Consider the following 27,139-nt stretch of genomic DNA (forward strand, 5'->3'; position numbering starts at 1 on the left):
TCTCTAGTCTGAGAGAAGCAAGAGTCATTTATGATTCTCACTGTGTTTTCAGTTGTTACTGGCACTGAACAGGGACACAGCGAGTGCAGCCACGCACCAATGCTGCTGATGTCCACTGTGCAATGAGCAGCCACAACACCCAAGCTTCTTTACCTCTTTCACTGCCGTTCAAATTACATGAGTGTCTGGTGTTCTCTCCAAGGTGAGGCACTCAATTTAGTTTTTTTTTGTACGTGAGCAGTCGCAGTGGAGATTTTTGGTTCTAACATTAAAGTTTTGGGGGGACTTTGTAAAATGGGTGATAAAATGAAATGGAAGACGAATCAGAACCTAGAGAGTTTAATCTGGAGTGGAAAAATAGATACTAGTTCATTTTCCCAAGAGACAAAATATTGTGCCTTGTTTGCTAGAAGTAATAGCCATTCTGAAGGAATACATTCTTCTTTGACATTTTGAATCAAAACATTGCGACTTAAGCAAATTGGACACTAATGCAAAACAAATTAAGGTGTCCAAATTGTTAAAAAAAAATCCCAGTGCTTTTCCAAGAAAGTAAACTCAGAAAATGAAAGGGCTACTAAGGCTAGTTTTCAGATTTCTAAAGAAATCAATTTCAAACATGCTGATAAGAAGTGTAATACGCCCCATTAACTAAATGTAAACAGTAAGAAAACTTGAAAAATGTATAAAACTTGTACCACAACAAAGTAATTTTTTTAACTTTAATGTGATTTCATGATAAATAAAATCTTAAGTAATAAGTGTAAATAAATTATATTAATTGAAATTTCTCTTTTAAAAAATTTGGTTTATTTGCAAAAGAGTTTAATCATTAATTATACCTTTATTTGGAAAGTGAGTCACTAAAAATCCATCTACAGCTCGAAGAAGTTTAGCCTATTTTAGTTTTGGCTCCTACCTACTGCCAAGTTTTTCAGGTCTGGCCAAGAGGCCAGGTAGTGCTGTAGAAAGAACTCTGGATTTAGATTCATGGGACCTAACCAAATCCTTTATTCCCTGTGTAACATCTCATATATGGATGTCATTTTCCTTAACGTAAAATGAAGGGAGTTCATCTAGATCGGCTCTGATATCTCTTCTAACTCTGTGTCTATGATTCTACAATTCTTTCCACAGTTCTAAATCTATGATCTTATGGACACACAGAAATAAAGTTGATGGTATTATTGGGAGAAATGACTGCCATTGTATTTTCTTATGGCAAATAAGAGTCCCTACAGGATCTGTTGCTATCCTCTTCTGATAACACAGTCTCATGTTCAGAACATCACAATCTATTGCCATGGAAATAGCAATGGGCCTCAGTATGGAAATACATTATCATCATCATTATCAGTTAAAGCTTTCTTCCAAGGAACTTGTTTATTTTTTTGTTTTTGTTTTGAGGTTTTTTGTTTTTTGTTTTTTAAATAAAAGCACCAGATGGTGGTTAAGGGAGAAGAGAGATCCTGAAGACAGTTGAATTAAGGGAGGTTTCAAAGGAATGTAAGGAAAAACACAAGATGAATTTTGAAAGGTTTAATTAAAACAGATGGCAGAATATTTCACCCCGGGGGAAGAAGAAAACTGGCTCTGAATTTATCTGAAACAGAAGCTCTTCTCCACCCTGTCCTTCCTCTGTCTCTGCCTGTTGCTTCTTTACAAAACAGATGTATTTAGATGGGGGATAAAGAAAGAGAGATTGGATTTTATTATTATTCATCATTATAGCTAATATTTATATAGCACTTTTAGGTTTGCAAAGTATTTAATGTACATGATCTTATTTCATAGAAATGAAAACCCTGGAAGGTAGGCACTATAATTATCCCACTTTTACTGATAAGGACCCTGAGGCTCAGAGAAATTAGGTGACTTGCCTAGGGTCAAACAGCTAGTCAATGTCAAAGGCAGGATTTGATTCAACAAGTGTTTATGTGTCTGCTGTAGGTCAGTAGGCACTCTGCTAGGGATTTATTGTTATTATTGCTGTTCCAAACTTTAAACTGTGGGTTGTGACCCTATATGGGGTCCCAAAAAATGTGGCAACAGTAAAAGGTTTCTGAACATAGGACCAAAAATTAATTCAAAATCAAACGTAATGAATCTGAGGTGTTTCTGGCAGCGCTTGTCCGTGTTGCATTGTACAACTTCACTACAGCCTTGATTCTGAACATAAAGCATGAGCACTTTGCACTCCACATGTCCTCAGGTCACCCAATGCCCACGAAAACTGTCAACATGAAAAAGAGTCAAGAGTTGAAAAAGTTTAAGAAGCCCTGGATAGAGAACACCTGTGGAGGAAATGTCTTCTACCAGTGTAGATTGATTCTGTAGGCTTTGAGAGGAGCAATGTTATTTTTTGTTGTTGTGTGTCTTCATTCTCTAAGAGGACCAATGACTTTAGGAAGGTGATATATCTTGACTTGAAAGTGAACTGTATCTAAGTGAGGCAGGGCTGTGCAAAGTCATCAGCCTCACTCACTCCTCTAGAGTCATTGGAATCTAGTGGAGAGACACAGGTCAGGGTGACTGGCAATGGCCCAAATGCAGTGGAAAACGGTGGCCTTTTTAAGCTAAAGTCTTTCCCAGGTCTTAGTTTGTCTGAGGCAACACTCATTTAGTACTTAAAAGGCTAAGTAAGAATTGAGGTAAAAGATGACCTAGTTTGTCTTCTTAAAAGAATCCTCTGGGAAGGGAAAGACCCTCAGAGTTTCTGGCCAGAACAGAAATAATTGCTATTTGCACTCACTGCAAGCCATCAAAACCCATACAATAAGCCAGAGATGCTTGGGCTGGGACCTATTATTGGCCAGTCCATGACAGCCAGAGTGATTTGGATTCAAAGGTATAGTCAAGTAGTTCCATTTGAATCCCAAGGGGCTTTATCAAAGCCTAGTTTTCCAAAGCTATATTCCGAGACATCATAAATTAAAAGTATATGAGATGAGTTAATTGACCCAGTTTTTTTTTTTTTAAAAAAAAAAGATAGAATAAATAAGTCGGGAAGAAAAAAACTCTAACTTTCAAACCCCAAGTGTTCAAAAGAGGTTAAGTGGGTGGCCCAGAGTCACACAGTCAGTACATGCCAGAGGTTAGATTTAAAAACCCCTATTTCCCTAATCAGTCAGTTAATTCTCAATTTAGGACACCTTGCTGTTTATATATAAAGACAAAAACAAAAAAGCCCCTGGCCTGAGGGAGTTTATATGCTACTAGATTCAAGCCCAGTTGCTCTTAACTGATAGGTGAGAACCAAGAATTCTCAGCAAATGTCTTTTTTATACAGTTTCTAGAAAATGGAGAAATGTCCCAACAGATTTATATTTGTGAGACTTCATTTGCTTATTTCAACCCTTCAGATTGATTGAAACATTTATAGGCCACAGAAAGGTTTACCAATCTGTAAAATTATATCCACTCTTTCCCAAAAAATCTAGTGTCAGGTAAGGGAGGAAAATATAGTTTCCTCCTGGGCCTTGTTTATTATTCTGATTTTCTATCATTTCAGAGTTCTCTGCCCAGGAGTCTTACTGAGACATTTTACAGGACCTGTCATATGCTGTAAAGGAAAGCTCTCAGGTTCAATTTAATAAATATCTGTTAATGTAAACTAGGTAGTAGTGTACACAATGCCAGGCCTGACTTCAGATCTGGCCTTAGACACTTACTTAGTAACTGTATGACCTTAGGTAAATCCCTTAAGCTCCGTTTGCCTCAGTTTTATCAACTCTAAAATGAAGATAATAACAGAATTTACCTGCAAGGCTGTTTTGAGGATGTTGAGGTAACATTTGTAAAAAGCTTAGCACAGTACCTGGTACAGAGTAAGCATTATATAAAATGCTTATTCCCTTCCTCCCTCCAACAATAGAACCAGAGCTGGGTCCACCGGATCAAGGGGTTCCTCATCTTGAATGCATATAAATGGAACAAGTGCAGTATCGAGGGAACCTGACTTCTATACAGAGAGGAGTCAAGATCCTTTTCTCATCTTCCCTCACCATGGAGACCCAGAGGAAAACCACTTAAAATGCAGATTAGCCTCATATCCAGGGTGTCCTCAAAAAGGGGGAGTTGAAAAGGTACAACATAAATCAAGCATAGGACATTTGTTGCTGTATACAAAAAGAAAGTCTAAATTCAAAAAATTCACATATATTGACAGAAATGTAAATAAATAGAAGTAACTTATAACTACTTCTACATTCTCCTGAGTTCAAATCTGACCTCAAATACAAGCTGTGTGACCTTGAGCAAGTCACTTAACCCTGTTTGCCTCAGTTTCCTCATCTGTTAGATGAACTGAAGTAGGAAATGGCAAATCACTCCAGTATTTTTGCCAAGAAAACCCCAAATGGGTTAACAAAGAGTCTGATGTAACTGAAATGACTGAACAACAATTCTCAAAGGTTGATACTTAAAATATCAAAATATAAAAGATATTTTGGACTTCTAAATAGGCATTTCATATGTACTTCAGCTCTGCATAGTCTCCCTCAAGATCTGTCAAGTCACAGGTTAGGTTTTTTATTCCTGTTGATATTTGCCTTTACTATACAGCAAATACTTACTAAGGGACCCAGGAGTTCCCAACCTTTAAAATTCACAAGATTTACCTCAAAGCTGGAAATCTCTACTCCAGGCTCACCATACACTCAGGAAAGAAGTACGCTGCCTCTTCTGAGGAAAGAGGAGACAGCTAAGGCTTTGAGATTCAACTGCAAGTTTACCTAGGAAAGCACCTGTGCTGGGTGTCATCGGAGAATACTTTGCCATTTCATGTTCAAGGGAAGCTGAGGAAGACATAGGAAGAGTCTTGATGTACTCAGCAGATAGGATGGCAAAGAGGTCCAGAAGGCAAGTCACTCTCTTCATGGTCTGAGTGGGTAGTTCTTTGCTTGGTGAAAGATTCTCTTTGATGTCTCTTGTTTCTGTAACTGTCACAGGAGAGGGACCATGGGACCACTGTTTGCTGTGTCATCCCAAAATATCAAATTGCTGAGTCAGCACAAGTGGCCCCCAGGAAAGGGCCAAGACTAATGTTTCACTAAAATAGGCCCAGCTCCACAGATAGTAAAAATGACCTTGGAAGGGGTCAAGTGAAGAGTACTTTTTTGCAGAGGAGAGAGATATTCTATAATGAAAGATGGAATTTTACAATATGTATTATCTGCAGGGAATGCATGTCTAGAAAGACCACTACCTCTGAAAGAGTATTGTGCTTTTGTGGACAGCATCTTACCTCAAGAGAAGGGGAAACATATTTTGGAGGCAACAGATATGTAAAGAGGTAGGAAGATATGGACCTAGAGAAGAGATTTCACAACAAATGGGGGGAAATGATCATTAGGAAGTTAAAAGTAATAATAAACAGCACAATCAGGGAAGCAGGAAAATTTCTACCATGGACAGTATATCTATCCTCTCTATCTTTTCCAGGGATTAATATTTCTAAGAATGGGCTCAACAGGAGAGTGCGGCAAAAAGGCAAAATCTACAAAGCTATAACAGAAAATATTTAGAAGTGGGAACTCAAAATACATGCTTTAGAAGCTCTGTTTCAATCAGAGACTAAAGAAAGAATAAATAAGTTAAATAAGTTGAAGGACCATTAATGAAAGCGTATAAGTCTAGAATAGACAGAAAGGGAAGAGAATGAGAAAAAGAATTCCTTTTTTGAAAAAAGTCTGAAAAATAAAACAAACAAACAAAAACAAACTGAAGGTGAGGAGAGGAAAGGGAATTTTACTTGACTACTTAAGTGAATGATAAAAAAAAGTAAGAGAAGAAATAGGTAAATAGATAAAAGGAAGAAAGTAAATAGAATTAATAAGTTAAGCAAAAGTAGGGAAAATAGAGTCAAGTAATAGAATAGGGGTCTTGAGGATAAGGAGAAGAGAGCCTAAGAGACTAAGTTGCCTTAAAATAAGATTAAGTAAAAATAAGTGAAAAGACAAAGTACTGTGTTTACAGAAGAGGAAAAACAACAATAATAACAAACTTAATTCAGAAAAAAATATTAGAAATAAATGGAGAATGGGGCAGCTAGATGGTGCAGTGTATAGAGCAACAGCCTTGGAATCAGGAGGACCAGAATTCAAATATAACCTCAAACACTTACTAGTTGTGTGATCCTGGGCAAGTCAGTCAACACCAATTGCCTCCCTTCTTTCCCCAAAAAGAAAAGAAATAAATGGAAGAAAATATAAATCTAACTCTTACAACTTTAAATGTAAATGGATTAAACAATCCAACAAAATGAAAAAGAATAACAGATTGACTAGGAAAATAAAATCCCACCATATGTAAAAGAAACAAATCCTAAAAAGTTAAGTCATATGCAAAATAATAAGGGCCTGAAACAAGATTTACTATGCATCAGATGAATTTTTTTTTAAAAGCAGGAGATGCAATCAGACAAAGCAAAAACAAGAATTTATAACATAAAAAGATACTGATAATTCTAAAATAATGGCTAGAAACTTTAATGTCCTCTAAGTTTTGGACAAATTTAACAGAAAGATAAGTGGGAAGATATAAAATTAAACAAATTGCCAGATAAACTAGACCTATAAGACTTATAGAATCTTTTAAATAATATTGATAGAGTATATACATCTCTTAGCACTACATTAAAATTTTATAAAAGCTGAACATGTATTAGAGCACAAAGGTATAACAAATAAATGTAAAAGGGCAGAAATGGTAAATATATTTGTTATAAACCATACTTCAATATAAATAATAGTTCAGAGAACACAAACAAAAGATACTGATGAAAGAAAACAACAACGAAATTATAAATAATGAGTGATTCAAAAAACAAACTATAGAAACAATTTGTGATTATATAAAAGAAAATTATGATGAACAACATACTAAAATATCTAGGAAACAGCTAAAGCACTCCTTGGGGGAAAATCATATCCCTAAAAACATGCATTAATAAAATAGAAACAGAGATGATTAATGGACTGAATATACATTTTTAAAATTAGAAAGCCAACAAATAAGTGAACCCAAAATAAACACAAAAGAGGAGATACTGAAAATTAGAGGAGAAATAAATAAGCTGGAAATTATAGAAATTATAAATAAATCTAAAAACTGGTTCTTTGAAAAGACTAATAAAATTGATCAACATATAGCCAACCTCATTAAAGGAAAGACAGCAGAAAATAAAAATTAAGACAACTACAAATAAGGGGAAATCACAACAAAACCAGAAAGATAAAAAAAAATTATCAGAACTTACTATTCATAGTTATATATTGACTAAGAAATAGAGGAATACCTTCAAAAATAAAAGTCCATGCTAATAGAAAATTAAATAGAGACCTTAAGTAATCCAGTCTCAGAAAATGAAATAGAACTAGTTGGAAATTCAAAACAAAAAATAACCCCTGGACCTCGTGTATTCTCAGTAGAATTTTATCAAACTTCTAAAGAATAAATAGTACCAATACCACATAAGTTAGTCTGAATAATTAAGAAAGAAAAAAATTCTATTACTTTCCTTTCATGAGAAAAATATAGTCTTAATACCCAAGCCAGGAAAGGAAAAAAGCACAAAAGGAGAATTTTAGACAGATATTATTAATGCATATTGATACAAAAAAAAATTAAATAAAATCCTGTTCAGCAGACTATAGCAATTCATCCACAAAAACCTTCATTATTACCAAGTTGGAGACATGGAAAGATTGTTTGACATTAAGAAAACAACCATGTGTTAAAATTCTGTCTTGTTCTTGTCCCCCTGACAATCCCCTCCTTGCATTTACTCAGTAGAGTTAGTTTATAAGTACCTAGTATAATGGGTCAATAGCAGGAAATAAGACTGCAAAAGGGAACCTGGAAGTCATGTACAAATTGTCCCAAAGATCAAAGGGGAATAATTTACAAACCATATCATATACTAACCATAATTCACATCCTGGTAATATGTGCTGAATCACCAGAAGCCATCTAGGCACCACTGACAGGGTTCTTGGTCCTATGATATGTAAATCCCAGACAAATTCCAGATTTCCACAGTTCCAGACCATCAAAAGGTGCTGATAACTTTGAGATGACATGGATATGTTAACTCTAAAGTTTTACGGATAACTTTGAGATGATTTAGATATGTTAATGAACTATCCCCAAAGTAATGCAGATAAGAGTTGGTTTATTCCCCTGAAAAATCCTGTGAAAATGAGGTCTCAAATTCCTGTCTTTCCCTCATCCCCCCCAACCCTCTTCCAGATCCATAGGGTCCATTCTGCCCAGTGCTCCCAACTCTAATCCATGGTTACACAAGTGATTATTTGTGCCTCTCCCCCTCTCCATCTTCTTCCCCACAATGCCTGCCTGACACTATGCCATCCCCTGTTCCCACTCCATCTGCCCCTGTACCCTTTTAGCTGCTTGTCTCTGCCTTTACATGCTTTTTGCCTCCCTACCCTCTGTGCTTAATTAAGGTATGATTGCTACCCCAATTCTCACAATCAATCATGATCTTTCCCAGAAATACCGAAAGAATTGGCCATGCCTGACCTCATTTAATAATTTAATAATTTTATAAATTATTAATTCAAATCAACATAATCAGTCATCTTGAAAACAAAGACATTCAAAATGACATGATTATTTCAATAAATGAAGAAAAAGTCTTTTGACAAAGCCAAATGACAATTCATACATAAACACATGAAAAGAAACTTCAAAAGCATAGAGGGATATTTTTAATAACATAAAAAGTATCTATTTAAAACAAAATGCAAGCCCCAAATGTAATGGGAATATATTAGAAGGTTTCCAATAAATATTAGATAGTAAAACAAGGATGCCCAATCTTCCCATAGTTCTAGAAATGATAGCAATAGCAGTAAAACAAGAGAAAGAAAGTAAAGGTATAAAAAGAGGCACAGAGGATATAAAATTATCCCTATTTGATAATGACCTAATAGCTTATTTAGAAAATCCTGGTATTTTTCAGGGAATCAGGAAAGATATTAAAACAAACCATAGTTTCTGCAGTCACAAGCCATAAAATATACCTTCAAAAATAAATTGCATTTCTATATAATATAATTCTATATAATTTTTATATAAAATTCAAGAGGAAATAACAGGGAAATTTCATTCCAAATAACTGCAAAATGCATAAAATATTGGGGATCAACCTATCAAAGCAGACAAAGTATTTCTATAGATCAATTATGTATAAAGAAATAAAGAACTCAAATGGCTGGAATAATATTCAGTGCTAATGACTGGGCCATGCTAATATAATAAAAATGATGATACTACCAGTTAATTTATAGTTTAACGCTATACCAATCAAACTGACAAAGGAATATTTTACAGAACTCAATAAAATAACAACAAAATTCATTTAGAGAAAGAAAATATCTAGGATATCAAGAAATATAATTTTTAAAAGTAAGAATAGAGGGAGGAATAGTACCACTTTAAACCTTAAACTGTATTATAAAGCAGCAGTGTTAAAACCATTTGTTTTTGTTCCTGTTGTCATCGTCAGTCATTTTTCAATCATCCAATTCTTTATGACCCTCTTTGGGGTTTTCTTGGCAGAACTACTGGAATGGTTTGCCATTTCCTTTTCTAAAACGATTTAGTATTGGTTAAAAAATAGAGAAGTAGATCAACAGGCTAGACAAAGGAGAGTCAGAAACAATGAAACTCAATAACTCAGTGTTTGATAAGTCAGAAAATATACATTGCCTAGGAAAGAACTCTATTTGATTTTTTAAATTTCTGAAAAAACTGGAAAACTGTCAGAAATTAGGCTTAGACCAACACATTACACCATATTCCATAATACTTTGCAAATGGATGTGACCTTGATATTAAAAATCATATCATTAAAAACTAGAACATATCCCTTTCACAACTATGCAGAAGAAATTTATTCTTAACCAAATAAGAAAGAGGAAATTACAAAAGATAAAATGGATAATTTTGACTACATGAAGTTGAAAAACTTCTGCACAAACAGAAGAAGAATGGAATTAGATAAATAGGAAAACATCTTTGTATCAAATCTCTCATGTAAAGGTTTGATATAGAAGATATATTAACAACCAGTAGATATACATATACATAAAAGATTCTTTTTGTTTGGTCTGTAACAGAGTCTGAGTCTGTGTCCAACTCTTTGTGACCCCATTTAGGGTTTTCTTGGCAAAGATACTTGTAATTTGCCACTTCCTTCTCCAACTCATTTTGTGGATGAGGACATTGAAGCAAACAGGTTTAGGTGACTTACCCAGGGTCACACAACTAGTAAGTTTCTGAAGCCAGATTGAAACTCATGAAGATGAGTCTTTCTGACTCTAGACCCAGAATTCTATCCACTACACCACCTAGGTGCCCACATATATAAATATATATGACCAAAAGCCACTACCCAAATAGATAAGTGGTCAACAGATATCAAGAATTCTCAAAATAAAAATTGCAAACTATTAACAACAATGTGAAAGAATGCTTCAATAATAGGAGAAATTCAAATCAAACTCAGGTTTCAGTTCACACACTATAAATTGGCAAAGATTATAATAATAGACGGGTATAGTCAATGTTGCAGGAGTTGTGGCATTACAGGCACATTTAGTGCTCTGCATATGGAGCTATGAATCAGTATAATCATTTTAGAAAGTAATTTGGAATTATGCAAAGTAACTAAAATGTTCATACTCTTCATCCTACATATTCCACTATATAAACTTAAGAAGAAACTATTGATAAGAAGATAAGTTTCCATATATACCAAAATATTTCTAGTAGTACTTTTTGTCATAGCATTGATGGGGAAGGGGGAAAGAATACTGGGGGAAAATGATAACGGAACAAAATAAAAGGTATCAATGAAATTTTTAAATAGCCGAATGAATATTAAAACCTAAAGGTTCCCTTGCATCATGGAGCAGAGAAGAGATCTTGAAAATCATCACTTAAGAGGGTAATCCAAAGGCATACAATGAATGGTAGATGGGACCAGATTTCAGACCTTTGAATTACCAATCCAAAACTCTTTGTTCTATGTCACATTGTGTCTGATAGAGATGTTCAACATATGCCTTGACAATAATAATAATACTAGTATAGTTTTACATGTGATATTTTCAAAAAAATCTAATTGACCAAAGCATTTACCTTGAAGTCTATGCACATACACTTCCTATTTTTAAGTCATCTTAATTTCACCATCATCTCAGGATTTAAAATGAGCAGGAACACTATAGAGCTTGGAACTTTTCAGAAAGCCTGAGAAATATATATAAAGTACCTTTTTCCTTAAAAGGAAAAACGCCAAATGGAGCCATTTCTGCCTTTACAGAGATCCTGTCAGCAAATGTTTGGGAAGTGGTATACACTCTCATAGTCACCACCCTAAGCCACAGTGTTAGGTGATATAGGAGTAGATAGTCTAGCAAATGCAGTCCAGGACTTGGAGTAAGAAAGATCCAAAAACCTTAACTCTTTTACAAACATTCTGGCTAACAAGACTCTGAATATAAGACAAGTTTTATTTAGTCCAACAAAAAAAATCACAAAGGACTCACAAGCAAGCTTATACAATAACAACAACAATTCCTTTCCTCTGGTGTGCCTCACATTTCCCAGTCATTCTGACTCATAGTAAATAACATGGGTGGAGTCCCACTCATCCTCCATCACCCTACTGAAAATAACCTTTGGTTGCTATAAAGGTCACCAATCTACCCCTTCCCCCCATCTTTGGTGCTCCATCTTTCCTCATGACCTACACAATCTTCATGACTCACAGTACACCCAAAAGGTTAGATCAAAATTGTTCCTCTATGTTGTGACTCTCTGTTGGGTCCATCTTTGTCTCTACTGCTTGTTCTTTCCTTTTGTTTTACTCTTTGTTAGTCTACATCTAGATCTGGCACTGATTCTTCCTTTTTTGGAAGGCTGTGTGGTCCCTGAAGCATGGAGGGCTGTGTGTGTCCCTGGAGGAGCTATGTTGTATACACAAATGCTTCTATTCAGGGAGCGATGTCCACTTGATGTAATATTGTTTTCCTCCATGTTTCTTTGTCTCAGCTCCCTCTGGCTCTTAAGGATATGAACTTCATCAGCAGTGAAGGTAGATATCAACTCATTTATCCACATTTTAACACTCTAGCTGGAAACTCCAGTCAGTCCCAGAGGAAAGGACCATTTTAGTGTGACCGTGGAGACTGAGGATATATGAGTTCATCTCTTCTCAGTGTCTGCATTTTTTTGGTTTAGAAAGGAAAGTAGGGACATATATAGGGACATACACCTTCCTGGAATAAACCTCACACAATTATACCCTTTGCTTTCATCTTTCTCATTACCATAAATATATAGGTCTAACTAATGAACAAATCACTTCACCATTTGCCTTAGTCTCCTAATCTGTAAAATGAGCTGGAGTATGTATTGGAATATAAGGTTTAAAAAGAATGGAAAAGTAGGAAGGTGCCAGGTTATGAAGGGCTTTGAACACCAGGGGACTTTTATATTTGATTCTGGAGGTGATAGGGAGCCATTGGAGCTTATTGAGTAGGGGAGTGAGATGGTCAGACCTGCATATTAGGATAATTGCTTTGGTGACTTAATGACCTACAGATTGGAGTGGGGAGAACCCACCAGCAGGCTACTGTAATAGTCCAGGTGTGAGATGATAAGGACCTGTACCAGAGTGGTGGCAGTATCAGAGGAGAGATGTTGCAAAGATGAAATCAACAGGCCTCAGCAACAGATTGGATGTGACTGTTAACACATAGTGAGGAGTCAAAGATGGTGCCTAGATTGCAAGCTGGAGAGATGGTATTGTCCTCTAGTAATAGGGAAGGTAGGAAGTAGGGACAATTTTAGGGGAAAGATAGGGAATTCTACTTTGGACATGCTGAGTTTAAAATGTCTGCTTTACATACAGTTTGAGATATCTGAAAAGACAGTTGGAGATGGGAGATTGGAGGTCAGAAGAGAAATTAGGGCAGCATAGGTAAATTTGAGAATTGTCAGCATGGAGATGATAATCAAATCCATGGATTTGAAATAACATCATGAGATCACCAAGTGAAATAGTATAGAGGGAGAAGAGGGGAGAAAAGAAGGGGAGGGGAGGAGAGGACTCATGATAGAATTCTGGAGGATACCTCTAGTTAAAAAGGCTGAGAAGAATGAGAAAAGCCTGTTAGATTTTGTAATTAAGAAATCATTGGTAACTTTGGAGATAGCAGTTTCACTGCAATGTTAAGTATCAGGTACTATGTTAAGTGTTGGGAATTTAGAGATCAGTTCTTGCCTGCAAGGAGCTTAAATTCTAATGGAGTAGACAGGTACATGGAGTAGATAGATACACATGGAGTAGATGGAATATAATCTCATAGAAGATGCTAGCAGCTGGGAGGACCAAGAAAGAATTCTTACAGAAAATGTTATTTGAGCTGTCTTAAAGGAAACAGAAGATTCTAAGAGGTGGAAGGAGTATATTCCAGGCATGGGGTCTAGTTGGTCCCAAAGGAAGGAAATGGGAAATGAAGCACCATATGCGAAGAAGAGCAAATAGATCGGAATAGCTAGACCTCAAGTACACAAAGTTTACACTTGAGTTTATATGGAGGTGAAAAGACAGATCAGTACATACAAATACATACAAGATAAAATCAAGGTAATTTGGGGGCAGGAGATAGAAAAAGAATACCAGCAAATGGAAATATCAGAAAAGGTCTCTTATAGCCCTTGAGTCATGCTTTGAATGAAACTAGGGATTTTATAAAGTGGAGAAAAGAAGGAAGAACGTTACAGGTGTGGTGGTCAGGGGACAACCTTGTGAAGGTATGTGGAATAAGATGAACAGGGAACAAAAAGCTGATCAGTTTGTCTGGAATGCAGAGTATGTGAGAGGGAATAATGTGAAATCTAGAAAGGTAAGTTATAGGCAGATTGTGAAGGAATTTAAATGACAGAGGAAGTTATATTTTATCCCAGAGGCAATAGGGAGCCAATAACTATTCTTGAGCCAGGGAGTAGCATGGTCAGACCTGTATTTTAGAAATACAAATTTGGGGGGACAGAGCGAAGATGGCCAAGTAAAAAGAGGCACATACACTAGCTCTTCCCCCACAGCCTGTAAAATACCTGTGAAGAAAGACTCTCAACAAATTCTAGAGCAGCAGAAGCCACAGAACAACAGGGTAGAGGAGATTTCCAGCCCAGGGTGACCTGAAAGGCCCAGGGGAAAGGTCTGTCACACCAGACTCAGAGCAGAGCCCAGCCCAGCCTGGGCCTTGAGTGGCACAGTGCCAGGAGGAGGACCAGAGCAGGGTTCAGGGGCAGAATCCCCAGCAGCAGTAGAGGTGGTTTGCAGATCCCTCAACCCACAGGCACCAAAGGTCAGTGAGAGGGTTTTTTCAGCTGACCAAAAAGGGACTGAATCTTCCCATAGCTCCAGCCACAGGCAGCCGTAGAGGCTGCATTGGGCAGCAGCAGCTCCCGCAGCAGCCCAAATCCATTGTTGGATTGTAAAACCCCTGGGGAACTGAGCAGCTGATTCTTACCTCAGCCTTGTGTGGAGGCGCTGCCCCCACCTAATGCTCCTGGGGGAATTGAGCAGCTTATCTGAATCTCAGCCCCTAGTGCTGCCTTGGTGAAACTGGAGGCCAGGTGGTTGTGGAGAGGGAACTTGATTACTCACAGACTATGGGTACAAAAGTTTCTGGTTGCTCCCAGACCAGTGTACATGCTTGACTGTGCCACCTTGGAGGAACTGAGAGCTTACAGATCCCCAGAGTATACCCTACTCTTGACAAAGAACCCAAAAGTCAAGTAACTGGTTGGGAAAATGCCCAAAAAAGGGAAAAAAAAATAAGACTATAGAAGGTTACTTTCTTGGTGAACAGATATCTTCTCCCATCCTTTCAGATGAGGAAGAACAATGCTTACCATCAGAGAAAGACATAAAAGTCAAGGCTTCTGTATCCCAAACATCCAAATAAATATTCAGTGGTCTCAGGCCATGGAAGAGCTCAGAAAGGATTTTGAAAATCAAGTAAGAGAGGTGGAGGAAAAATTGGGAAGAGAAATGAGAGAGATGCAAGAAAATCATGAAAAGCAAGTCAACAACTTGCTAAAGGAGACCCAAAAAAAAGCTGAAAGAAAATAACACCTTTAAAAATAGGCTAACTCAATTGGCAAAAGAGGTTCAAAAAGCCAATGAGGAGAAGAATGCTTTCAAAAGCAGAATTAGCCAAATGGAAAAGGAGGTTCAAAAGCTCACTGAAGAAAATACTTCCTTAAAATTAGAATGGAACAGATAGAGGCTGATGACTTTATGAGAAACCAAGAAATCCCAAAACAAAACCAAAAGAATGAAAAAATGGAAGATAATGTGAAATATCTCATTGGAAAAACAACTGACCTGGAAAATAGATCCAGGAGAGACAATTTAAAAATTATGGGACTACTTGAAGGCCATGATCAAAAAAAGAGACTAGACATCATCTTTCATGAAATTATCAAGGAAAACTGCCCTGAGATTCTAGAACCAGAGGGCAAAATAAGTATTCAAGGAATCCACCGGTCACCTCCTGAAAGAGATCCAAAAAGAGAAACTCCTAGGAACATTGTGGCCAAATTCCAGAGTTCCCTGGTCAAGGAGAAAATATTGCAAGCAGCTAGAAAGAAACAATTCAAGTATTGTGGAAATACAATCAGGATAACACAAGATCTAGCAGCTTCTATATTAAGGGATAGAAGGGCGTGGAATATGATACTCCAGAAGTCAAAGGAACTAGGACTAAAACCAAGAATCACCTACCCAGAAAAACTGAGCATAATACTTCAGGGGAAAAAATGGTCTTTCAATGAAATAGAGGATTTTCAAGCATTCTTGATGAAAAGACCAGAGCTGAAAAGAAAATTTGACTTTTAAACACAGGAATCAAGTGAAGCATGAAAAGGTAAACAGGAAAGAGAAATCGTAAGGGACTTACTAAAGTTGAACTGTTTACATTACTACATGGCAAGACAATATTTGTAACTCCTGAAACTTTTTTCAGTATCTGGGTAATTGGTGGGATTACACACACACACACACACACACACACACACACACACACACACACACACACACACACATAGAGAGAGAAAGAGAGAGACAGACAGAGAGCACAGGGTGAGTTGAACAGGATGGGATCATATCTAAAAAAATGAAATTAGGGGATGAGAGAGAAATATATTGGGAGGACAAAGGGAGAAATGGAATGGGGCAAATTATCTCTCATAAAAGAGACAAGAAAAAGACTTTTCAATGGAGGGAAAAAGGGGGGAGGTAAGAGAGAAAATGTGAAGCTTACTCTCATCACATTTGACTCAAGGAAGGAATAAAATGCACTCTCATTTTGGTATGAAAATCTATCTTACAATACAGGAAAGTGGGGGAGAAGGGAATAAGCAGGGTGGGGGTATGATGGAAGGGAGAACAATGGGGGGAGGGAGCCATTAGAAGTCAACACTCTTGGGAAGGGATAAGATCAAAAGAGAGAATAGAAGAAATGGGTAGACAGGATAGGATGGAGGGAAATATAGTTAGTCTTACACAACATGACTATTATGGAAGTCATTTGCAAAACTACACAGATATGGCCTATATTGAATTGCTTCCTTCCCAAAGGGAATGGGTAGGGAGGGAGGGATGAAGAAAACTTGGAAGTCAAAGTTTTAGGAACAACTGTCGAGTATTGTTCTTACTACTAGGAAATAAGAAATACAGGTAATGGGGTATAGAAAGTTATCTGGCCCTACAGAACAAAAGAGAAGATGGGGACAAGGGAAGGGAGGGATGTTAGAAGAGAGGGCAGACTGGTGATAGGAGTAATTAGAATGCTCAGCATTTTGGGGTGGGAGGAGGGGAGAGATAGGGAGAAAATTTGGAACTCAAAATTTTGTGGAAATTAATGTTAAAACTTAAAATAAATAAGTAAATTTAAAGAAAAGAAATACAAATAGAAGATTTATTGGATAGAGGTGAGACTTGAGACAAGGAAACAACTAGGGGGTTATTGCAATAATCCAAGCAAGAAGGGCTGAGGGCCTAAATGAGAGTAGTGTCTATGAAAATGGAGAAAAGGGGGAAGGATTCAAGAAATGTTGTGGAGGAAGAATAACCAAGGTTTATCAAATGGTTGGATGTGGAGATGAGGGTAAGTGTAGAGTTGAAGCTGACTCCAGGATTGTGAGCCTAAGTGAAAGGAAGCATAATGGTGTCCTTGAAAGAAACAAAGAAATTATGAAAAGAGGTGGGGAATTTTTTTGGTGGGGTAGGATTCAAAAATTGGTGGGGTAGGAGTTCAGTTTTGGAATGTTGAGTTTGAGATGCCTATGAGATATCTAGCTGGACAAGTCTAAAAGGCAGTGTGTGAAGTGGAACTCAGGGGAGAGAGCCAAAACAGAGCAGTGTCAAGATAGTTTAGAGAGAGAATAATATCTGAGAAGAAACAGTGATCACCAGTGTTAATACTGAAGAGAGATCAAAAAGGATGCAGATTGAGAAAAGATCATAGAATTTGGTGATTATGAGATCTTTGATAACTTTGGGGAGAGCTTTGCAGTTGGGGGATGAAGTTGCAAGCCAGAATGAATGAGATTAAGAATTGAGGCTGACTCCTCAAGAAGAGGACGTAGAGTTTAACTGTGGAAGGAAGGAGAAATATAGGATAACATCTCCATGGGAAGGTGTAGTGAGGATTTAAGAGTGTGAGCAAACAGGGAAGGAACAACTAGAAGGGAAGAGATTGAGTATTTGAAAGAGATTTTTTGTTCAGTCATATCCAACTCTTCACTATCTCATTTGGGTTTTCTTTAGCAAAGGTACTGGAGTGGTTGGCCATTCCCTTCTCCAGCCCATTTTACAAATGAGAAAGTTAAGAGACTTGCCGAGGGTCACACAGCTAGTAAGAGTCAGAAGCTAAATTTTTAACTCAGGTCTTCCTGATTCTAGGCCCAGTGCTCTACCCACTTGGCTATTAGCTGCCCAGGGTCACACTGACAGTAAATATCTGAGGTCAGATTTGAACTCAGGAAGATGAGTCTTTCTGACTCCAGGCCAAGTGGTCTATTCACTTTACCACTTAGCTGCCTCATTTGAAAGAGATAGAGGTTACAAATTTAAAGATAAAATAGACCCCAGAGTCCATCTAATCCAATGCAGTTATTTTACAGACGAGGAAACTGAGGTCCAGAGAAGTTAAGTGACTTACCCTATATATCACATAAGCATTAATTGGCAGAGATAGGATTTGTATCTATGTCCCTATATATCAAACCCAGCATTCTTTCTACTACACTGTGAGAATTCTGTTATATTCTAGAGCAGAAGTGGGGAACCTGCAGGTTCCCCACCCCTGTCCTAGAGTCATAAAACCACAGGTGATATTCCCCAGTTCTAACTTAAAGCAGCTTCTTGCCCTGCGCTGCTATTCCTTGGACACTGCTTCATCAGTCTTAAAGCAGAGCCAAGCATTCACTACTGTGAGGCATACATTTTTTCTCCTAGCTGAGAACAGATGCAGCATGTCCTTGTGAAAGCCTTTGAGAGAGTCTTGACGATGCCAGGATAGCATACTTTTTGCTATAAAGCTGAATTTAGCCAATTCTTTTTAGATCTATAACATCTCCTGTTTATCAGACATGAGTGAACCAGCAATACAAGACTATTCCATTTTTAACAAACTGCTATAGCTAGAGTCAAATTTCATGTGGATTACTCCTAATATGACAATGATAGGAAATTCTACATTTTATAATCTTGTGTGGATTTATATACTAATCTAAAGTCATACAAGTGGAGTAAAACACACATTGGAGTTACAGGCAGGATCTGGGTTAAAATCCTAAACCTAATTCCAGCAATTCCCCAGGTGGAGTAAATTTTCATCAGGAGGCCTCCTAGAGTTTACTCTTAGGAAGAGAGAACTGCCCTGAGCAATGATGGGTGGGATTGTGGATGGGAATTGGTCTGAAGTTTTTCCTGGAATTTAATAAAGTCATCTGAAAGTTGTAGGAGACCCTTGTATTTTATACTATCAGCAGCTATCTAGTGGAAGGGTATGTGCTGGGGTTACCTTCTTGGGGAGCCAGGATGCATTCTTATAGGAAATTGCTATTCCAAGGTCTCACTTTGGGGAAGGAAAGTTCATGTTGGATTGTTCTGTGCTGTTTCAGGAATCTGGAACTTCCCAACACCTATTTTTGTTGAGGAAGAAAGTATCTAGATGGATTCCAATTACTTTCACTCCCTTAAACTTCATGTCCTGTCTTATTGAGGCCTGAAACACTTTATGTATTTATCAAAGTACCTTAAAGGGAGATGTCCCAGCTTCTCCTTACCCATGTGTCTAATCATCTAACAATGGGGAAAGGTCTCAATATTACCTATAAGGTAAGAATAATATAAGATAAGGTCCCTGCTTCTTTGTGAGTGATCCCTGCTAATGAAGTGGATCTGCTTATTGGAGCCATTCCTGTCCAAATTTGCTATAAGACCAACAAGTTTTTTTCCCATTGTTTCCCCAATACCAACTTTCTCAAGATAGAGTTCTCCTCCCTCAAAATGTCCTTTGTCATACCACCCCTCCCCTTGTAGTAATAACCAGGTATATAAAGGAAGGAGAGCTGGATGCACAAGGCCAACAGGTCTATATAGCTTTGTCTAGGAATTATGAGACATAAATGCTTTTGTCATTTCCTCCTTCATCCTGTTATCCCTAAACCTGTCACCATCTTTACCTCTATCCCCTTAGATGCTATTTGGTTTATGTTTGTTGGTTTGTGTTCAGCCTTTTTCTCCATTACCCTCCACAAATCTTCTTTCCCTCCATCTTTCATAATCACCTATTAACTTGTATCCTCATACATCAGAGATATAGTGAATCTCCTTCCCTAGTCTTCCAAATCTTAAAGGAAAATCTTGATATTATCTCCTTTTCCAGGTAGTCCTTATTCAAAATGTCAATGACATTCTTCTTTGTAGCCCCACCCAAGGATTCCCTCAAACCCTTAACCTTCCTAGAAGAAAGGGTCACAAAGCCTCTCAGGCAAATTTTCAATTCATCCACAAAACCATCATTTATTTGGGTCATAAAATTTCTCATAACTCTTGCAGCCTAACATCCCCAGCCTCCTGCCCAAGCACCAACTTTATTGGAAACAAAAGAGTCAAAATTTTGTGGGTACTGCTAACCTCTTTACTTCCTTCTACAGAATAGTTTCAACCCAATCCCATGAGAAAAAAAAACATAAAGAAGACTTTCTTTCCTGACAACCTAACTTGTCTACCTGTCCTGGCCAAAGGCCCCCCAACTTTTCTAAATCAGCAGGCCAGCCTGCCACATTCCCAAATGGGGCCAGAACCTAATTTTAAAATATAATTGGGAAATATTTAACAAAATAAAAATACAACAGAACATAGATGATGTTAATATAGAGTTTTCTAAGTCAATATCCAATACCAAGGATCCTTTATGTACAGTTTAGTGGCCCTGTTTCTATTTGAGTTTGACACTGCTCTAAGTCCTTTACTATCTTCAGTCAGGAGGACTCAGGATTTCTGTGACAGTAGTATACCAACCTCTACACCCTGACATGAGCCTTATTGCCTATTTTTCCCAGTAGCTCAACCTTATGACTTCCAGACACCTGTCCAGTCTGAAAGCTGTTTTGTTGGTTTTGTTCAGTCATTTTACTCCTGTTCAGCTTTTCACAACCCTATTTGGGGTTTTGGCCATGAATCTAGAAGTTTACTGTATGACTGATGATTGCATGACATGTAAACTTTTCCACATTAGTTCAAGGGAGAAAGTCCATAACAATGATCAATTTAAATCAGCTTTGCCTTGTGAAGCACTGCAGATAGATTTCATAGAGCTATCATGTTCTCTTGGGTTTAAGTATTGCCTTGGAATCATCTGCATGTTTAGTGGATAGACAGAATGTTACACCACGAGAAAAGCAGATTTTCTGAGAATAGCCAAGAAGTAGCTCATTGAATACCTTTCCCAATCTGTAATTCCACTATGGATAAAACTGGATCAAGGAACCCATTTTTACATCTGAATTGAACCACAATTTAGCCAAGACGCTAGAATTCTCCCTAAATTTCTACAACCTTTGTCATCCACAATCCTCTGAATAGGTAGAAAAAAACCTGATCATAAAAAGAACATTAGGGAAAATGTGTGAAGACACAGCCCTGAAATGTCCTGAGGTCTCCCTCAACACTAAACAAACTATAGACATAATTATTCATTATCTGCAATGACTTGTGAGACCTAGCCTAGAAAGCAGATATTGAACACACTTTCCTTATTTGGAAATTCCACAATAACCACATTGCTGATGGTTTGCCCCTTGGAACTTCACAGGAAGTGAATATGGATGCTTTCTCATTCACTCCACCCCAGGGTTGGACAATATAAAAAATGCCCATCATCCAGGAAATGCTTTCCCTGTAGGAGCAGCTGTTGTAGGAGCAAGCTGTTTCAGTATCATGACTTCCAACATTGCTCCTTTTATACTGTCATAAGAAAGCACAGAGTCTACTGCTTCGGTCAAGCAACCTATTCAGGTGTACTTTCCTGGTAATTGTTTTTATCGTATTTCTCAAATGGACAAAGATTTCTAGGGTTATTTTTCATGCTTCCTGTCTACAGCCACATAATCTACTTGATATCTGATAGCCAACTGGACCTGATATAACTCCAAATGGAAGCTGAGGCTGCTGAAACCAACTCCAAATGAAACCTACTGCATTTGCGGGAAACTATCATACCAACCACTCTGGGAAAGCTGGTCCAGTACCTGCTACTTGGCCTGGACCACAACTGTCTTCCACATCACCACCCAGCTACCCAACAGCCCTCATGTCATTCAGAGAAGATAGAATATCTCAAGAAATCAGCTCCACCCTCAACACCAACCCCAGCACACTATACTTCATCTGGGAAACCTTCCAATATATTTATCTCTTTGGGCAAGCCCTTCTTGGAATTTGAGACAAATCCTTACATTGGCTCTCATTTTGGACCATGTCACAGATCACACTTTTCAAGGATTCCTTACTGTTGCTCAGGGCCTGAATATGTTTACTAAGGAATTTCAAAGCCCAACATAAACATCTTCTGCTACATCATGTGGCTCTGGCCATTCATTCTATTTGTTGCCCAAGGAGACTTATGTACAGGTTACAAAGGAGAATGCTATACATATATTTCTTCAGACCTTTCCTCCATGGACTCTTTCACCATACAAGTTTGTGATACTGCCAGGGAAATCTCCCATGCACACAACCTACTGGCAGAAACCTACAATATTGATGGAATTCAATCTCCATAGGAGCTCGGAGCTGACTCTCCTCCCTTTTCAGTGGATGGTCCAAGTGGCTTGTTCAAAGACTCATAGGCATCCCTGTAATTAGCTGACATACAGCTAATTCCAGGATATGTAACTAGACTCACTTCAAAGCCCAGTGTCTCAATACTTCTCCAAATGTCATATGATTCTCATGAATCCCTTCTCAATGGTGATACTTCAAAAGAAGTATGGGGGTGGGTGAAATTGTGGAGGATGAGATAGTATAAAATGTCACCTGTCTGGTTGTACAAATTTACTCATGTCTAACTGACCAGAGTAGGTCCAGGCTTAGTTCTTACAAACATCCCTAACACCATGCCCCTATAGCTCAACCTCCCAAATAAGCCACCAGATATGCTGATTTGACCTTATCCTTTGTTATATAATGTAGGTGTCACCTGGCAGTAGCCTACCAGTTGATAATTAAAACCTTTAAAAAAAATCTTCGAGCCTTTCTTCTTGATTTATTGACCTTCAATCAAATGGACCACAGTGGAAGGAACTGTTCCCTGGAAAAGTCTTAGGACCTCTGGGACCTATCTTGCTTTTTATATTTGTATCCTCCAAAGTTAGCATAATAGCACATGATAAACAATGCTTTCTCATTCATTCATTCATTCATGGCCTCCAAAGTGCTTTCTATTCCTAAATCTATGGTCTATGCCTGGTCAGTGATTAGGTGACCTGTAAGGGCCTTTCAGTTTCTAAATTGGGGATCCTTGCACAAATACCAAGTCAACCCTCCAAAATCAACACTGTATATTACCAAGTGAAAAGTTATTTATTTGTGTATAGTGTTATAAGAAACAACAAGTCATAAAACTTCAGAGTTGAAAGGGACTTTAGTAGCCATCAAGTCAAACTCACACTAGAAAAGAAATCTGTAGCATAATGTAGATAAGTATTTATCCAGTCTCTGCTTGAAGACTATGTCATCACTTGCCACCCAGCTTCTTTCCTGAATTTCATGCTCTCCAGGAACTCATTATTCCATTATGAAATTAGCTCTGAAATTCACACCTCCTCAGAACCCCCTGATTCCAGGGCCCTTCTCTCCCTCTGATTGGAGAGAGTGAAGAGATTGGAGAGAGCAGCATTGGAGAGCTTCTCCCAGATCCTCCACTATTTAAGGAAGGTCCCCAGGGAATTCATGTCGTTATTTCCTACATGGTTGCTTTCCTGGATTTCATAAACTCCACAAACTTACTATTCCACAAGATGAAATTGACACAAAAATTGTCAAGTGATTTGTGGATGGTTATTGCTGCCAATCATACTTATCAACATGCAGAGAAACCAATGAGCCCTGAGTAATATTTTGAGCAACCTTATATAATCTTTAGTTACATCAGTAGAATGGACATAGTTGGAATTTTACAGGGGGGAAAGAGGAAACATCAAAGAACCAAGGGAAGCTCTATACCAGGCAAAATAATAAACTGATCAGCAAATACAAGGGAATTTAACTGGAATTTGTAGAACAGGAAGTACCTATACAGCAGCACCAAGACTCTGGTTGCTGTCTCAGCTTAATTAAATAAGGGCAATAAAGCTGAAAAAGAAATTCTTCTATTACTATTAATTACCTGAGTTGCAAGCTCTAGTTAGTGATGTGATTGGTTGTCTCAAGCAAATGGTGGCAATACTAAAATTCTCTTACTATAAAATCAATTCTGTAATTCACCACAGTAGGTATTACCCTCCCAACCTTTCCCACATACTTTCAAGTTTCTTTTTATGTTTTGTCTTCCTCCATTAGGTTATAAGCTCTTGAAAACTTTCACCTTTCTTATTATTATCCTCAGCTCTTCACATGTTGCTTGGTACATAGTAGGTAGGTAATAAATATTTTTTTGACTCTGACTATGGTAAGGAAGAACATTTCTACCTCCAGAACCAGTTCAAAATACTTTGGAAAAGTTTCAGTTGCTGAGTTTTTCTTTACTTCTTGCCTAAATTTGCCTTTTTGCAACTTACATCTATTGTTCCTAGTTTTATTCTCTGGAACTAAGCAGAACAAGCCTAATCCCTCTTCCACACAGGATCATATTACTTTACTAAGATCAGTTTTGTGTGACTTTTAGGAAGAAACTAATACAGTGAAATCTGCTGTGTGGTTGTCAGTAAAGTAGAAATGTTGATAATCCTGGCCATGGACTTTAGTCAGAACAGTAACAACATCCTGTTTTGTAGCCATGATACAGAATCTGATCTTCAGCTTTTTAGGTTCATACATTCATTTAATAAGCATTTATTAAGCACCTATTATGTGTTAATAGCCCTCTACTAGGGTTAATAGCCCTCTACTAGGGCTAGGGATAAAAGCACAAAAATTAAAACAATCCTTGTCCCCAAGGAATTTATGTTCTATTGGAAGAAACAGTACATAGATAGAAAATTAAAGAGGAAAGATACGTATACCCTCCAACTCAGCAATACCACTATGAGGTTTGTATCCCAAAGAGATCAAAGAAAAAGGAAAAGGATCCATATATGCAAAAATATTTATAGCAAATTTTTGTAGTGGCTAAGAATGGGAAATTGAGGGGATAACTATCAATTGGGGAATGGCTGAACTAGTTGTGGTTTGTGAGTGTGATGGAATACTACTGTGATGAGTAGGATGGTTTCCGAAAAACCTGGGAAGACTTACATGAACAGATGCTGAGGGAATTGAGCAGAATCAGGAGAACATTGCACACAGTAAAAACAATATTGTAATGGTATTCAACTGCAAAAGACTTAGCTACTCTGATCAATACAATGATCCATGACAATTCCAAAGGACTCATTATGAAAAATAGAGAGAGAACTGATGAATTCTTGAGTGCAGATTGAAACATATTTTCTTTTACTTTCTTTACTTTTCTTGCTTTCTTCTTTCACAATATGTCTAATGTAGAAATATGTTTTACATAATTTCATATATACAATGGATATTTTATCTGTTGCCTTCTCAATGCGTATGGGAGGGGCTGGAGAGAGGGAGAGAATTTGGAAGTGAATTTTTTAATAAATGAATGAAAATAAATTTTTAATAAAATAAAACAAACTTTAAATTTAAATATATGTATACATGTATCCATCCATATATATATGTGTATGTGTGTATACCTATATGTAGGTATACACACATACACATATCAGAATTAAGAAGGGTTGTGTCTCTCACCCTTGTTACTTGTTACTCAGCTTGATTTTCTTAGTATAAACAATTCTTTTCCACTGTAAGAAGCGGTATCAGAAAATATGTAACTCTTTTTATCTTTTTGTTAGTTCTAAGTCTGCAGTTGGAGACATGACTTCTGGCAAAACATCTCATGGCTGGAGCTATCTCCATCTCTTCTCTGTGGAAAGAAGTTTGCTTCTTCCTAACCATCTTCCCAGTAAGTAAAATGGGTTAACAATTGTCAGAGGTCATCACTGTTTCTAAAGACAAAGTAAACATTTAAAATAGAGAAGGGCAAATAAATGTCCCCTTCACTTATGCCCAGAGGAAAAGGTTTCCTCCTATTCCCTTAAAGGAGATCAAGGGAAAGAAGGAGATACAGGATTATTACCTTACTTTGAGGTCATTAAAGAGGAACCAGGGTTTCAAGATCAGCACTTCTGTCTCAGCACATCTCCTATTTGTTGACCCAAGCAACCTCGGTCCCAGAGTCTTGGCCCTCTCTTTAGGGAGTTGCCTCTGCCTGATGCTTCTCCTCTCTCAGCTCTATGAGTCTTCATAAGGTTCTGTTTCTCAGGTTCCATAGGGCTTCCTATGGTTTTCTCTTCTTCAACTCTAGGCAACTGTTACCTTAGTGAGGAGCTAAATTCCTCTTCAAGTCCATCTCCTGAACTCAGTCAATGACCTTTAAAGGTCCCCCTGAGGCTTGTTGTTCCTTTTAGGATTCAGTCAAGAATCCCATTCTTACCTCATAAAGACATCACCCTGCTGGCAAAGATTTAGAGTTAGGCTAACACCTCAATCTGCCCCCTTTCTGTGATTAGGTTAGTGCTTTCAAGGACAAACTCTGACTCTATATATTATTTGGGGGGAAATTTCCCATTCCCCTTTAAAGTTAGTGCCTTCCCTCTGTAACCATCTCCAATTTAATCCATGTACACACTCACACATGTGTATATATGCATATACATGATTGTTGTCTTTCATTCTTGAAGAGGACCAAAATGACATCTCTATGATAAAGTCAAGTTTTAATGTGGCTGATTGTGGATGATCAGACCAATACGAGCTCAGAATGCTCTACCACAGATTGGGCACAAATAATCCATGTGAACATTTGGGGTGAATTCTTCAAATTTGTGTCTGTTTTTCCTCTGAACTGTTTCAATTCTGCTTTGCTCAAAGAGCACAGCCCCTTCTCTGATGAGGACATGCCAAGCTGAGTGGTCCTGTGCCAGTGTCTCCCATGTCACACAATCAATTCCAAAGTTCTTAAGAGAGACCTTAAGAGTGTCCTTGTATAGCTTCTTCTGTGATGGCCTGCCCTGTATGAGTTCTCCATGAAATAGTATTTTTGGCAAGCGTATGTTTTGCATTCGAACAACATGACCAGCACACTGAAGTTGTGCTCTCTAAAGCATAATGTGAATGCTTGGCAGTTTAGTTCAAGTAAGAGCCTTAGCGTCTGGTACCTTATCCTGCTATCAAAAGTAAAGTACAAACAAAGCTTAGAGAGATGCAGGATACCTGGCTCAGTAAGAAGGCAGATGA

General features: G+C 37.6%; 1 long non-coding RNA gene across 1 annotated transcript; it reads right to left on the reverse strand.

Moving 5' to 3' along the window:
* Nucleotides 1–1,524: 1,524 nt before the first annotated feature.
* LOC140527268 (uncharacterized) lies at nt 1,525–27,139 on the reverse strand. The gene is made up of 3 exons (XR_011974738.1): nt 25,980–27,139; nt 4,620–4,940; nt 1,525–1,657 (listed from the first exon to the last, which is right to left on the reverse strand). It is a non-coding gene; the product is annotated as an uncharacterized lncRNA (long non-coding RNA).

Source organism: Notamacropus eugenii, chromosome 1, assembly GCF_028372415.1.
Source record: "Notamacropus eugenii isolate mMacEug1 chromosome 1, mMacEug1.pri_v2, whole genome shotgun sequence".
NCBI classification, from domain to species: Eukaryota; Metazoa; Chordata; class Mammalia; order Diprotodontia; family Macropodidae; genus Notamacropus; species Notamacropus eugenii.